The sequence below is a fragment of the Ailuropoda melanoleuca genome, chromosome 9, assembly GCF_002007445.2.
Source record: "Ailuropoda melanoleuca isolate Jingjing chromosome 9, ASM200744v2, whole genome shotgun sequence".
Taxonomy (NCBI): Eukaryota; Metazoa; Chordata; class Mammalia; order Carnivora; family Ursidae; genus Ailuropoda; species Ailuropoda melanoleuca.
Genome location: NC_048226.1, coordinates 90,588,549 through 90,605,013, shown reverse-complemented (window position 1 = coordinate 90,605,013; position 16,465 = coordinate 90,588,549). Strand labels below are relative to the sequence as shown.

Sequence of the window (16,465 nt, the reverse complement as noted above, 5' to 3'; positions counted from 1 at the left end):
CTGCTTGCACTCAGGGGGAGGACATTATAAAGGGCCTGCACAAAATGGGGCAGAAATCTTGGGAGAATCTTAGGATTCCATCTACCACAACCAGTGAATATCCAGGCTGACCTGAAATACTAACCTCCCATTTATCTGGCTGGTGAGATCAAGTTTTTCTATCTCAATCTTTCTCAAGGTGAAGCCATTCATGGCACGAACTGCCTACTTATGTCAGTTGCACCAGCCAGATATGCTAATAAAGACTAACATTGAGTGCTTATCAGACACCAGAAACCATCTTAAGACTCTTAAATATATATTAACTCATCTAATCTTTACAAAAACCCTATTAAGTACCATACATATCTCCATTTTACAGATGAGAAAACCAAGAAAGTCATTTGAGGAAAGATGAGTAATTTGTCCAAGTTCACATAATTAGTAAGTGGCAGAAGCAGGTTAGAATTCAGGCAAATAACTATGTAGCATATTGTTGTGGTATGTTAGATCCCACGGTGTCTCTCTCTGGTCTCAGAAAAAGTTCATAATCTCAAATTTTACTGAAATCACCCAACTGGCATTTCTAATAACTCCTTGACTCTACTAATGAGTTATTGATGATTTCACTGACCTGAGAGAGCCCAAACAGCATGAGGAGCTTTGAGTAGCAATATTACACTTTCTGTATATGGGGAAAAGATAATTTCCTTGGATTTTCATGAATGAATCATATTTTTATATACCAACTCCCAGCCCCTTGAATGTGTCCCAAATACTTCAGCAACCTCCACTAACAGCAATGAAGTTTTTATTTATTTTTTTGAAGATTTTATTTATTTGTCAGAGAGAGAGAGAGCACCAGAGAGCACAAGCAGGGGGAGCAGGAGGCAGAGGGAGAAGCAAGCTCCCTGGTGAGCAAGAAGCCTGACGTGGGGCTCGATCCTAGGACCCTGGGATCATGACCTGAGCTAAGGCAGACATTTAGCTGACTGAGCCAACCAGGTGTCACGCAAATGAAGTTTTAAAAAACTGCCCTTTACTCAAATATATTAGATGAGAGAGCAAGAAACAACAAACAATACAACGGGTTTCATACAGATGAAATAAACAGAACGTGTGAGCTATTTCTAGCTAGTGCTACTTCCGTTCCACCAAACAGAAGGGTAAAAAGGTTTTTCTAGTGAGTTGAGTTCCAGGCGCTTAATCATGTACCATTTCTATAAAATGGCTCTTAAACTTCGGAAAGGGGTCATGCAATGATTCATCTTTAGATAAGAGACAGAAGGAAATGATGTTCTTTCAAGTTTGGGTCTAGAATCTGTTTATCTAACCACTAGATTGTTTTTTCACTCACTGAAAAGAGAAAGGCAGTGTGGCTTGTGGAATTAGCTCCTCTATGTAGGTAATTTCATTTAAATGAAAGAGGCAATGAGTCATTAATTATGAATTCATGGCCAGATTCTCCTCTCTCTGACTTGTGAACTTTGCCAGGTCTTCTGACCTTTATAGACTGTGATGTTTTACCAGTCTACTACGGCACAATGGTCTACCATATGACTTTCATATTGTGCTACCAAATTTTGATCTGAACGGTGCATTTCTTTTAATTCTTCAAAAGGATTTAACTTGCAACAGTGATGATCTTCAAGAGAACATTGTGAAGCCGTGGGCCACCTGCTGAAGAGGAAAGAAGAATGGCGTAATATAAAGCCTGCTCCCAAAGGAAAAATGTATTTTTTATTAGAACATACCAGAAATTTCTGACAAGTTATAAAAAGCATGATCAAGGTAGCAAACATGCTTTCTACGGACTTTGCAAAACATGCTTATATTATATGTTACTGTGGTGTAATTATTGATGACTTTCTTAGTGTCATTTTGTATACTCTATTATTGTGATTTCCCTAAATAAACCTTTTGTATATTTAAGCAGTGACTACTTATTCTGCCTAATTTTCTGAAACTTGTTTAAAAATAAAAGCTTGTACTCATGGTTTAATTTCTTCGAGTGTGCTGTCAGTATTTTTAGTATTCTTCTTTGAACTTGGTTTGTCCATCTGTAAAGAGGTTTGGACTGGAGAGTAGAGTCCATAGACAGAGCTTTCTGGAAATTATGGGAGTACACTGTGAGTGGGGCTTCAGGTTTCCTACCCATACTTCAACCAGAGGAGTAGGGCTTTATCTTCTCTATATACTGTTGAGTTTTGGACACTTTTACCTTATTTTCACTTTCAAGTAACAGAAAATCCTACTCAAACTGGTTTAAGCATAAAAGATAATCTATTTATTTACATAACTAAGATAATCTATTTATTTACATAACCATTTATTTACATAACTAATCTATTTATTTACATAACATTTATTGGCTTCGGGTATACCTTGTTCCACAGGTTAATTATATTTACCTTAGGGGCTCATTTCTTCTTATTTCTCAGATCTGCTTCCTGTGCCAGCATTGGCCTCAGGTTGCAAATGTTAATGGCAGCCCCAATGGACTGGGTCGGGGTCAATCCTTCACAATATAAATGGAGTAAGGGTATTTTCTGAAAGAAAATTTAGGTATATTTTATTAAGAAAGAGGCAAAACAGGAACAATAGACTCCTACCTCGGGGTCCATTTAAGATGCTGTCTGAAAAAGGATTTCCTTTGTTAAAAACAAGTTTGAAAACTCTAGAAAAGGACATTCTGAAGACCTTCCCAGCTCTATAATTTCTCTGATTCTACTTTTCTCTCATTTGATGCAGTGTCAAATTCTCCAGAATGTTCTAGATCCACAGTTGATCTCATTAAGGCTCAGAATGGATTAATAGCTCAAAGCAGAAAGAATTGAGTATTACAAATAATGTCTCATATGTTCTCGGCAGAAGTCCTGGTAGTGTATCCCATAATTTGCATTAAACTAGAGGCCCATGTGTAATTATTTAAACGAGATTTTTCTTTTTAAAAGAGGAGTGATTCCCTGAGGGTAGATACTCATAGCTGATTGCCATTTGGTGAGTGGAGCCGGTTATTGCCTTTAGTCAAAATTTATTACAGGTACCACTGAAAGAAAAGAAAATCTTTAACTTACAAAGGGATCTGGAAGTTCTGAGCCTTCTGTGCATCCGAGCCTGGCTCTTGAAATGAGCTCCCTCCCTGCCTGCTCGAGGATTTACCGATGCTATCCCTGTCACTATGACATCAAGCAGGGTTTAAGAGCAAATCCCATACTTAAGAGCTTGGAGACCCATCTCCTGGGTCAAGCGGTGTGAAGTCAAACATCTAAACCACAAATAAGGCAATTAATAAATATACAGCAGGCATAAGGGTGTAGTGAGGAGAGCCTGGTCAGGGAGTCAGGGGCGCTACCTGTAAGAAGTCTCACAGATTCACTGTCCTAGGCCTTTTCTTCATGGTGTTCCCTTTGTCTGGAATGCCTTCCTCTCCGTTCATCCTCAAGGCCCATTTCAGAAGGCCGCTCTTCCAACAGGTCACCCTCCATCAGCTGGAATTACTGTTTCTAGAGATTCCTCTAGTAATTCCTAAGGCAGCACTTACCACTCACTAATGGCTGTTTTGGTCTTCTGCTTTCCTCCCTGGGACAAATTTTTAACCCTCAATTTTCTCATCTATACAGTGGAGCTAGTGATCCTTCATTGGAGTGATTGGAGGGATAAATGAGCAAAGCTTTGAAAGTGCTTCGTCAGTGTTTGTCATTCAGTAAATATTCAATACATTAAGGTTGTAAGTATAAGCCCTCTATAAAGGTTAAAATTGAAGATAAGGACGGGGGAAGTCTTGACTCAGCTTTTGAAGCAGCCGCATAGAGAACTGTTACTGAAGTACTTAGTACTTCAATAAGCCATCAGTTTTACCTTCAGCAAACCACCTGGGATTAACATGGCCTTGCCGATAGATTCCAGCATTCTCCAGGCCTGCTCAAAGACTGCTGAGTATCTTCATTGCTCATGTGGAATCTTTGCTTTGAAAAATGGGGTCCCACTGAGCGGAAACACATCATCTCTTCTTTGGATGTGCTGAAGTGGGCTTTGGGTGGTCATCACCCAGGGATATGCTAGAGACAATCCCTGTGTTGGTGGCAATGTTATGGTAACGTCACATTAGAGGTGACATATAGGAAGGTCTCTTTGAGATTTACGATTCTAGGCCCCTGAATGAGTTCTTTTTTTTCTTTTTCTTAATGCAGCTCATTTTTCTATACTTAGTTGAGTTACTTAATCCTAGTTCCTCAGATTTCCCCCTTGTATAGGTGGGAAAATAAATTCTAGTCTCCAGTTTATTTCCCCCATTAAGAGATGATAACACAGAAGGCAACAATGGAAGATTTGTGTTATAAAATCCTTGGAAGCAACACTGAATATAAATCTCAGATTTGACTCTAGGATATAAATGATTCATATGCCTAAGCAGTGCATATATTCCAAATACATCTGCACTTTCTCCAGAAAATGCCAGACTCTTATAGGGACTGCATTGAATCATTTCAGCCTTTTCTGAGTAGGATCACAGTGTGACGCAGTCAACAATGAACACTAAGAGCAGAATTCTATTTCTTTCCTTTTTTTTTTCCCTCTTTTCACAACCAGGATGGAAGTTGATGATTGAAAGGAAATTTACGTAAAATTTGGAATACTGTTTCAGATATTCAGCTGTGCCATATTCCCCTCAACTGCAGAACATTCAACCGCATCTGTTCTCTGATGATGCAAGTTCCCACTTGTACATGAGGCGGGCTTGCTTCTACCTGTTTCCACACCTTTGCTCCTTCCCATCTCCAACCATGGTACATAAGCAGAAACAAAGGCTAATGACTGAGCTTGCTTTTTTGGCAGTTTTATGGATTGGATTTAAAGTTAATGTACTATCCTTTCCTGCCTGGTGTCACAAGCCAGAATCCTAGGCTTGCAACGCTTTAGCTCCTTATGAGTGAAGTCTATTTGGGCTCTGCTTCAACGAGGAAGGGGTAGAACAGGGAGGCAAAGAGGTCAGAGTTTAAATCATTGCCCTGTGTTTCTTGGCTGTTTGACTATGCATGACTGTGTCTTAGTTTTCTCATCTGCAGGAAGGGGATAATCATACAGACCTCCTGCGGTGTTTGTGATATTCAAATACAATCATTATTTAAAAGCCTTTGTTGTATGGTAGGCACTCAGTAACCATCAGCTTCCTTTCTTGCTTGCTTCCTCATTCCAAGTTTAATCTGCTGATAGAAGAGGGAATAATCAGCCACAGTTAGGTGAACAGTAGCCTGACTCTAATACAATTATATAGGTACAGAGCCAACCCAGGACGAAGTTGGGGAGCCACTGACATTTGTCTTCAGGTTGGTCTCTCTCATTTCTGTACCCTCTGATTCCCTGACGGTGTCTGCTCTGGTCTTTGTCTAGTGGATTCCTACATGTGTTTTTCTCCTTCCTCTTGTCAATCGTTGTCTCTAGAAAATATCCAACAAGCTCATTCAAAACTAAGGTGCAAAGGACTGGTAAGGTTCAATATATTTGGGGGGATAGAGATTTAATCCAAACTAATGACCCGCTTGTTGGGAATATTGGGTAACAGCCAGGTCAGTAGTTGATTTCCACATCTGCATTTCTTATTTATTCAGCAAATATGCGCAGAACTCCTCCGTGCCAAGTTGTAGAGGTTTGACAAGGTCACTGCCCTCAGTGGTCTCCCAGTCTTGTGAGATGCAACTATGTAAATGTAAATAAGAATAGCAAACATTCATAGAACAAAAGCAGTGTTCTCTGTGCTTTAAATATATTAATTCATTTATTCTTTGCAACAACTCTGTTAGTTACTTTTATCAGTTACAGTTTGAGGTAAGGAAGCTGAGGCTCAGAGAAGTTAAATATCCTACCCAAAGTCACACAGCTAGACAATGTGGTCCAGCTCCAGAGATTTTGTTCTTTATTACTCACTGCCTCACTATACACAAGACAGTGGGATGACCACTTCTAGGATTCTGTTGTTAGGAAGTAGCCCGTGATGAAAAGACTATGGATAGTTTACTTGAGAAAGTAATAAGCACAGGAAATTTTATAAATATCTGTCAATAGTAGAATGTTTAAGTTCATTATCATATGTCTATATATGTCTATATGATGAAGTACTTAAAACCGCTGAAAAGTTAAGGAAACCATTCTAAACTTCACGAGGAAGAAAAGGAGGGTACCAGTTTCTACAGTATTATTCTAACTTTTAAAAAAGTGTGCTCATGTATATAACATCTCTGCACGTCAGCGGGTAAAGCACTTGTATCAACACGAGTACAACACAGTCCCAGCCCTGGAGGAGCTGCCGGTTCCGGAGGAGAGAGGCATTTCAATAACGGATTTCTCAGCAACATGAGAAGGCCATGCATGGAGCCGTAGTGCCTAAGGGATCTGGGCTTTGCCGAGGCAGTGAGAGGGATCAGAGAAACAGTACCAGAGAATACCAGCCTTGCCTTTGTCCTTCTGGAACTTCATCTTCAGAGGACAAACCAACCTACGATGTTTACAGTTACATCTCTGAGAAGGAATGAGGGAAAGTCAAAGCATATCTATCTTCTTCCAAACCTCTAGCAGCCCCTCAGCATGCTCATCTTTGGCTTCTGCTTCCAGGTTTCCAGAAGCCCCGTCCCTCTCAATCCCCTCCCAGTTTCCCAAGTAATGTGTCATTTTAATATAGGACACACTCTGGTTTCTGGAATGGTCAGTGAGTTGAAGCTCAAACCCCAAACTTTCTTTATCAGAAACTCTCTCCAGACTTGCAACTGGGTGTTTGGCTCTCAGATGAATGGCTCCCACTCTCCAGGACACCTGGCAACTAGCCCTTCCCAAAGAGGAACAAAAATCATCATTTCTATTGACTGCGTGCTGGCCATGAGCCACCCATGATCCCTGCACGGTCTCTGCTCCTTACAACAATTAGATCAATTTATCACCCTCATTTTCAAGGCGAAGGTCCAGCTCGGAGCCGGCGAGACCCCTGCCGAGGTCTTAGACAGTTGCAACAGTCATGCCTAATATAGTTCTTAGCACATAGACTCCATTAGCAGCTGTTTTTGTCTCTCATAGCCACTAAGTGGTAGGTTTGAGACCAAAATCTATGTCTGTATGGTCCCAAGCTTTTTCTCATTCTGCCATGCCAAGCACTCCTCAGTCTGGGCTCTTGCCTGCCACAGTGTTCTTTTCCTGAATATTCTTCCTCCCTGGCTGCTATTACTTTTCGAGTGGAGATAACTGCATTCATCGGGACCACCCCTTTAACTATCAGCAATTCGTGATGGCTTCCAGATCAAAGGGCTAGGGAGCATGCCCCAGTGGAGGGTGGGAGCCCTCTGGATGTTTGCAGGAACACTATTTCACACTATGTACCCGGGAGGGTAATCTTTCATCCTTTCGTTGCCTTCCTTAGAAGCCTATCAAACAACTCTGGGCCTTTTCCTTGTCCTTTTTATCACTCTCTGGAACAGAGCTGGAACTTGTGTAACTGCAGGTTCTTTTCTGTGGGAAAAATAATCTCATTTCAATACGTGTGGGTGGGTAGATTAAAAGGAATAGGCTCAGAGCTCAGTTGTAGGACTAGGGAGGGTCTGGGTTAAATAGTTGTATGATTAACAACCCGCCGCGTTTTTATGGTCGAGGAAGAAAAGGTTACTGTAAGGATTATTGGTTCAGATTGGAAATGATTCACCCAAAAGTATTCAATACTTTTGGTGACAGGAGTGGGGAGAGGAAAAGAATTGACCCCCCTACCTCCTGGAAAAGAACAGTATGAAATATACTCAGAGAAGTTTAATCCTTTTTTTTTTTTTTAAAGTCTTCCTCCTCCTTGTGGGAGAGGTCTCTGAAATTACGGAGAGGAGGTGTCTTGTAAGACAGACTGCTTTACATTCTACCTGTGTTTGGTATTAGCAGCATGTTAGATGAAGTGAGATTTGCAGATCAGCTGTCGAGAGAGGGGAACCAGTCGTCAGATCACCTCTCTGGGTGTCTGCTAAGGGCAGGTTGGTCTAGATAAACTTTTAGGTGTCTTCCAGTTTCATTAATTCATCAAGTTCATTAGGACTGAATGAGCTGGCACTGGGCTGCAGGATCCATCAAGACCCCTCTTATTTCTAGCCTGAGTTCAGAACCAATTGAGAGGAAGACACTGAAGTTAGACAGATGGAGATTCACACATCACCGGTATTACAGACAAACACTACTGAGGGTAGAAGGCTAAAGAGAACAGAGCAACAGCTTTTCTACCACCAAACATCAGAAGGAAACTAATTTGCTCACCCATTCTCAAGCACTGCTGGACTGTCATGGGGTTCCCCATTTCTATGGGTGTTGGTGGGCATCTGTCTTCCACAAAATTTGCAGCACGGAGGAGCAGTGTGGAATATATTCTCTCTGCTGTCAGATGCACCCCCAGAGAGTTAAAGAAAGGGAGGGACTGTTCCAGCAAGCTTAGCTCCTTCTTCCAAATGAACCCAGTAGCAAAGTCACTTCCTTTCCCAGTGAAGGGTAAGACAGAGAGTGGAGAGAGGACTTTGGGCTTAGGGTAAATTCCTCCTCATGGAAACCAGAAAAGTTGGGGATAATTGTGATCAAGTCAGTAGACATTCTCCACACATCTACTGTCACCTCCATTTCCCAGTCTCCCTTACTGTTAGATTGGGGCCATGTGACTTTGTTTGGCCAATGGATTTGAGCGTAAGTAATGTATCACTTGTGAGTTTTATCAGTTAAAATACTCCTCTATCCCTCTCATTCTCTGCCTTGGTGACCCTGAGGCCACATGTTCTAAATGGCATGGCTACAAGATGAAGAAAACCTGTCCAAACTGAGATGGATTTTGCGTGAAATGGAAATAACCTTTAGTATTCTAAGTCACTGAGATCTGGAGATTTATCTGTTACCACAGCAGAGGCTGTCCTATCCTAACTAAAACAATGCTCCTCCTTGAACCTCAGGGACCAGATATACTGTGAAAACAAAACAGACATGCCGTTTGTACTCATGGAACACAGTCTAGCGAAGAAGACAGACAATAAACAGATGAAAAAAAAATAAGTATACCTCATGGTAAAGGCTGTGAAGGAATAATTGTGAAGAATAGTTGGCAGGTATAAACTTAAATTTGGTGGTCAGAGTAGGCATTGCTGAAGTGGTGACATTTTAGCAAATCTAAAATGTTATATCTCAATAAAAGTGAGAAGCACTTTCACTTTCACTTTTACATAGTGATCTCATGCCGTTGAAATTCCAGTATCTTCCTCTCATGGCATATCTGTACTAGCCAGTATATTATCAAGAGGAGCTCCTCTTGCTGGGGATATCCTGGCTAGTGCAGATATGCCAAGTATTTCTTTAGGCCACTGCCATTGGCGAAGATAATGTCATCTTCCTTTCCCTGTGTGGTTTCTATTATAACAGTAAGGCTTTGATTTTTATTTGACAGGTATGTACTTGTCATTAAGTATGTCATTAAGTATATTTTCCCAAATGAGTTCAAAACCCTTTGTCAACGATATTCAGTTGCACTCTCCCTTTTCCCCACCCTGTGTGATGTGTCCTTCCTGGTTGAAAAATCACAGATCCAGAGTGTGACTTTGAAATCTCAGGATTCTAACACCATCAACCAGTGTGTGGTTAGAGACCTAACAAGCACGTACTTCAAAAGGAGCCACATGTGCACTGATATTAATGGAAAGACCTGCACTTCTACAGATGGTCCAAACATAATCTGGAAATGACCATAGTGGATGATTATTTTTATTGGGTTGTCCAGGATCCTTTCTCTCTTATTTTGGTAACAATTCCCTGATTTTCCACTGGGGCATTACCCCTCCTCATTTTTCATTCACCTGCTCTGGGTGAACCTGTGACTCAGACTTTGACTATTGAAACATGGCATTGTCCTAGTTCTAGTTCACTTAGTTCAAATATGGCTGTGTGATGTGATTGAGTCCACTGATACTCAGGCCCAAGTCTTTTGTGGGAATTTTGAGGGAAGAGAAGCTTTACCTTCTCTGTGGGATATAAACCTAGGAGAACATAGGGCTGTAACCACTAGCTTTCATTTTCTCTTAGAATGGAACTAACACTAAAGAGAATAGGCCAATTCAAGCTATAGATGAACCCATTACTCACGCCCTCCTAGTCCCCAAGCCAAGTTGAGTTGGGTTGTCCATGGCTTGCAGTGAAAACAAATATAACTGATATAGAGGATACAATTTATGTGAGGAAAAGAAAGATGGGACAAGTGTCAATTATACTATTGATTTAAACTCTTCACTCTTTTCTCGAAAATTCTAGGTACTTCAGAGTGGTAATGATAATTGCCTGAGGAAGTTCATGTTCCAATAACTTTACCTTCTTTAATGGGGAATAAATTTATTGAGAATAAAGAAAAATAGCTCCTATCAATTACAAGGTATTATTCACGGTATAAAATGGGGGTAAAAAAAACCCTACAAACTACGAACATTGCAAAAAAAAGGGGGGGGATACATGAAATACATTTAAAAGCCAGACAATAAAAAAAGAATAAAGAAAAACAACAACAACAAAAATCGTGCTGAAAGTTCTTTGCCCAGTGGGAGCTTAAACGAATGTTAGCTGCCTGACTCCTTAAAGCAAACTTAAAACTAATCAACTCATAGCTATTAAACTCCCTCTCAGTCTCTGTATCTCCCTGGGTAGTGCATTATTTTTGGGGTGTGGTTGTACTTCTAGATGGCCCAAAAGAGAGGAAGCAGTTAAAAATTGATAATAGGTCAATTATTAATAAGTTGATAACTGCCTTAAGGAGTCTTCAGGTTCTGGTCAAGAGCCATTTCTTCCCTTCTCCGTTAGGGAAGGGAAGGGAAGGGAAGGAGGGAGGGAGGAAGAAAGGAAGGAAGGAAGGAAGGAAGGAAGGAAGGAAGGAAGGAAGGGAGGGAAGAAGGAAGGGAGGGAGGGAGGAAGGGAGGGAAGAAGGAAGGGAGGGAGGGAGGAAGGGAGGGAAGAAGGAAGGGAGGGAGGGAGGAAGGAAGGGAGGGAGGGAGGGAGGAAAGAAGGAAGGAGGAAAACAAACAAGCCAAGATTTGTCAAGTGTGTCATTAAAAACCCAATTGTTATATGTTGCTTCAAGTTTATAAAAGAGAAAAATGAGGGCTTAGAGAGGGTGATAATGATAATTGATCCATACTCAGTGCTTCATATGTCACAGGTGCTTTTCTAAGTGCCTACTATGAATTAGCCTATTTAATTGTCACAACAACCCCATGAGGAAGGAAACATTATTCTCAGTCCATAGAAGAGGGAACAGAAACACAAGGAGGTGAAGTAACTTTTCCAAGCTCATGTAACTGGTCTCAGAGCCAGGAATCGAACCCAGGTGGTCTTGCTCCAGAGCCTATGCCCTTAGCCATTAGGCTGTTTTGCCCCTGTAGGCCAAGGGATCAGTGCCTGGCTGATTTGCTCAGAGTTTCCAAGTGAATTAGTAGTTGTACTGGTCATGTTTCTTAACTGAAGACAACATGATTAAATTTAGCTGTTTTAAAAAGAAAGGGATCCATTAAAAGATGCAGCTAGCTCCCACAATTGATGGAGAGCCTGAAGTAACAGACTGTGGGCTAAACCTCCAGGAAAGATGCTCAGAGCCACATCTTGAAACCAACCCACCCAGAGAGAGGCTGCCGCTGTAGTGATCAGGGCACTGCGAACCAGGAGCTGCCCCCCCAGCTGAGGATTCCAGAATGCGGCTGCTTCTGTATCAATCTCTGCCAGCGGAATGGACTCCCTGAATCCTGCCTCCTTCTCCATGAATCTTTCTCACTGTCCCCCAAATGTCCTCCAGGGCCCATTTGATTAACGGAGTCTATGCAGCTGTTGGTCCAACAACAAGAAACATAGATTCCGCGTTAGAAAGGAGACACACTGTACAGAACCACCAAAACACGGAGAGGATGTTTACATGGGCTAAATGACAGAGGCTCAACCACAGTTGTAAAGTTGAGATTAGAGGCCAGGTCCAGCCAACTCCAGGGTCTGTGTTCTTAACCATACTATTCCAAGCTGCCCACCGATGCCCTTGACCCAGAGGACCCAGGGATCACCAGTGTTAGGGGCACCTCCCCCGCTCTGTCCAAAATCCCTGAAGAAATAGCTGCCACCAGGTTCACATTCATTATCCAGGAGGGCGTGTCTGTCTTGAATGGCCAGGTGCCATTTCATCCTGAAGAACGGAAGTGGACACCTGAGGTAGAAACCTGCTGGTGTAATCTGCACTCTCCGTGGCGTCCAGAGCTTGCGCATGACCCAGTGACCTGCTTTCTCTGTGCTCAAGCCTCTCATTGCTCTCAGACTGAGTGCTCCATGAGGGAAGAGTCCGTGTCTTCTTCATGCTGTTTGTGTGTACTGCTCCTGGGACTGGCCCAGGCACGTGGTAGGTCCTCAAATAATACCAGCAGCATAAAAGGAGGAATGGAGGGATGTACTAGTGGTAGAAAAGTTCTCTTGAATCCGTGTTGTCTCCCAAGGGGGGACACATCTAGTCAGGTTGGGGACATAGCTGGTGGGGAGACAGAGTGCAAAAGAGCAGGCCAGAGATAACACAGAAGACCACGTCCTACTCCAGAGTAAGTCATCATCCTCCCGTCGACACAGTCACTTCACATCCTACCGTAAACCCCCATCGCTTCACCTCATACAGTAGACGGCAATCCTCCCTGCCACAACCAACTCACACTCCACGTGAAACAGAACTTGTCCCTCCTTATGACCACTTCATACTCTGCAGCAAACCACGATTTTACCCTCCCCCAGCCACTTCACCTTCCATGGGAAGCCCCAGTCCTCCCTGCCCACAACCCAACCACTCATCCTCGCGAAGCACCAAATCTCGGCTGCAGCCACTTCACACTTGAGAGTAAACCCCCATTCTCCTCCCACACCACTTGATATTCCAAGAAAAGGCAGTCCTCCTTCCAGCCACCACTTCACACATCTCAGGGAACCCCAACCCTCCCTCCCCACTGGCCCTTGAAGTTCCAGAGTGAACCCAATGTGCCCGCCACAAAACCACGTCATGCTCCACGGTAAGCATCCACCCTCCCACTCGGGCAACCACTTGACACTCCGTGTGAAGCACCGTTCCTCCCTCCGCATGTGTCTTTCATACGAGACCGTAAGCCTCAGTTCTCCCCACAGCACTTTTGCACCTGCTACCACGTCACACTCCATGGAAAGCGTCGTTCCTTCCCCCCCACACCACACTTCTACCCACCTCACTCCCACGTGAAGCCCAATCCCTCTCCACAAAACCAGTTTACATTCCACATGAAGTACCCATCATTCCTCCCTCTAGCCATGTCACCTTCCATATAACCCCCAACATTCCCACCCCCGAACACCTCACACCCCAGGTTAAACCCCATCCTATCTGAAATACTTGATACTTTCCAGTGAACCCCAAGACTCACCCATCACAACCCCTTCACACTGCACAGTAGTGTTTCAAATCAGGTTTCAAATCCTCACCTCCACAGCCTTCTGACACCCACATGAACCCCCAATCTTTCCTCTGTCCGCACACTGCACACTCTACAGTGAACCCCAACCCTCCTTACCACAGCTTCCTTACACCCCACAGGAGACTGCAACCCACCCACCCTCAGAGCCCCTCCATTCTTCACAATAAGCTCCAGCCCCTCATTCAGTCACTCGTCACTCACACTACACCGTGAGCGACCAGCAAAGGTAACACGGAGCCGGGAAGGGGAGGACATGTGTCCTTCTCAATATTTAAAAAAGCCTTAAAGATATTCCACATTGATTTGTAGTAATACTTTATAAATGGACTAAAATATTAAACAACCTGTGCTTCAAGCTGGAATTACTGTCTGATTCCTGTTGATCAGAAGTTTCGATTAGTAATTTGTAGATCTCCAATCCATAAAAAATGGGAAATGAGTTAAGTACGAACTGAAAACTACCATCATTTACTTTTGGATCAAATCCTTTCAAAGCACTGGATCCCTGGGGCAAAAGCAACAAGAGAGATAATTCCTTATGATGAAAAGGCTCATGGACACCACGCCTGCGGCCCAGCTCTGTCTAGAGTGGTGGGCGAGTCTCCAGAGCTCCAGGCTGGGCAGGTCCCGTGCTCTGTCAGTCGGCATGCACTGGGAGGGCAGGCACCTTGCACCGTTGCTGGTTTTATTCCCCATGCACCTGTTTATCAGGGAATTATCATCTTCTGACTCAGTCTATTGTCCCAGATATTTTTTTAAAAAATTTTTTTGAAGCTTTATTTATTTATTTTTAAAAGATTTACTTATTTATTTTAGAGAGAGAGAGAGAGCACAAGCAGGAAGAGAGAGAGGGGAAGAAGGCTCCCCACTGAGTGTGGAGCCCAAGCAACCTACCAACAGAGGGGCTTGATCCAGGACCCTGAGATCATGACCTGAGCTAAACCAACAGTTAGGTGCTTAACCAACTGAGCCACCCAGGTGCCCCCCAGATTTTTTTCTCAACCAATTTCTGATGTTTTTATTTTCTCTCTCTTTTTTCTTCTTTCCCTTGCTGTGTAACTGACACTGGCCACTGTGTTAGAATTAGTCATTTGCTGAAGATGTCATGGAGCCTTGTCATGGATCATGGCTGCCACAGTGACTGGAATAAAAATGGAAATAAATGAAGTGTTTTTTTACCCATCCTGAAACACTAGAGAATGGCATCAAGCTCACAAATGGGAACTTGGGGAAGGAGTTTCCAAGTTCAGCAAAGCCTTTACAGTTAGTGAGCCTGGCTGGAATCTGGGAATATCCTGTCCAATGGGTTGCACGGTGTGACTTTATTGGAGTTCCACAGAGGCGATGCTTACTGGGGGTGGCAGGACACACTGGAAGAACGAGCTAAAGAGTATCTTGGGGATGTTCCGAGGGATGATTGGGAAGGGCGATGTCTGGAAGTGATAAGCCTCTGTGATTGTTTATACCTTACTGGAAAGCCATGTAAATTAAGGGAAACTTCCTGGCAAAATACCTTGACTTGTAGCAACTTCACAGGCATACCTGGACGATAATGTAGAAGAAAGGTTTGCCCACACCCTGTTCATCTCAACCCTGGCTGCAATTGTCCCTCTGTCCACTGGAGTGCTCAAGTTTGTGAATGGAAGACAGAAAGCATTGCATGTGGCTTTCATTTAGACCCCAGAGAGAACCAGGGCCTTCCATAAACTGCCTCAAATCACTTCACACAACTGACTTTAAGCCAGGTCCTTACTGTTGAGGGGTTCGCCAAAAACTCCAGAAGCATGGTACTTCTAGAATTAAGACCAAGTCAGCAAGCAGTGATTCAGGGGAGCCTGTGTGCCCACTTTTGTGTTAGGCATTCTTGTGCTAATTCATAAAGACATTGACTCACTCGATAAACACTTACTAAGAGCAGGGTGCATACTAGGGATTGTGTAGGCCCTTGCAGATCCGACAGTGGGAAAAGCCCAAATCGCATCCACAAGGGGCTCCAACTCTGGTGGAGAGATATAGATGTTCGTAAACTGAATATCATGCCACAGTGTGACAACTCAGCCCATAAGCTCCTTGCCCAGTCTCAGTGGATAAAGAGGGAGGACTTCCTGAGGAGGTGGCCCTTCTGAACTTAGTTACAGAGGTGTAAAGGTTGCCCAGTTAAGAAGTAGGGAGACAGGAGAAGAAAAAATGTCTGAACAAAATTACCTAGAAAGAAACCATCTGCCATGTTAAAAAGAAAACCACAGGCCCAAGACGGAGCCACTTACACTAGACCACATCACCAAAGCAGGGCTTAATGCCTAACCTAATTGCAGTTTCAACCTCCCCGAGAAAGGCAGTCTTAACGCATCAGTCAGGAATTTTCTGATTGGAACCAACCAGGTCATCTGTCACATGGGCCCTCTTCATACCCCAAAGGGAGATGAGGTAATACTCGTGATAAGACCCTCTGCGCAAAGGGCAGGTGACCTTGCCTGAAACAATCCTTTCTTTTCTTTTGCTGATGACGCTTTGTACCACCCTCTTTCCTATAAAAACCTTCCATTTTGTACAACTCCTCAAAGCATCTTTCTACTTGTCAGATGGGATGTTGCCTGATTCATGAACCACTTAATGAAGTCAATTGGATCTTCAAATGTACTCGGTTCAACTTCATTTTTTTTTAGCAGCTATGAGGCAGGGCTTGTTAGGTGTTGCTGGTAGGGAGAGAAGAAGGGGGACATGGTATTTAAGCTTTTTATGCCAGGTTGAAGGGTTTAGGTACTGATGGGAACCAAAAGTAACTAAGACAGTTGTAGTCTCATTAGGGAGGTGAGTAATCTGATACATATAATAATCTGATATATAGAGCCAAGATCCTGAGTGCCCGTTATAGTAGAACTCCAGCTGAGTTGGGGGTGGGGGGGAATCCAAGTAGCAGAGTATCAGTCTAGTGAAATGGAATAGATGCAGACTTTAGGGTTCCTTCCAACTCTGAGGTACTTGAT

General features: G+C 43.1%; 1 long non-coding RNA gene across 3 annotated transcripts in view; it reads right to left on the bottom strand.

Moving 5' to 3' along the window:
- LOC117803816 overlaps positions 1-16,465 on the bottom strand; it is a 50,616-nt gene that overhangs the window by 26,362 nt on the left and 7,789 nt on the right. The window contains exons 2-3 of one of the 3 annotated variants that reach the window (XR_004627913.1): positions 2,391-2,528; positions 928-1,659 (exon numbers count right to left, since the gene is read on the bottom strand). The exons of the other annotated variants lie outside the window; for them this stretch is intronic. This is a non-coding gene — a long non-coding RNA (uncharacterized LOC117803816). Of the gene's footprint in view, positions 1-927; positions 1,660-2,390; positions 2,529-16,465 lie in introns of those variants that run through there. 3 annotated transcript variants of the gene reach the window in all.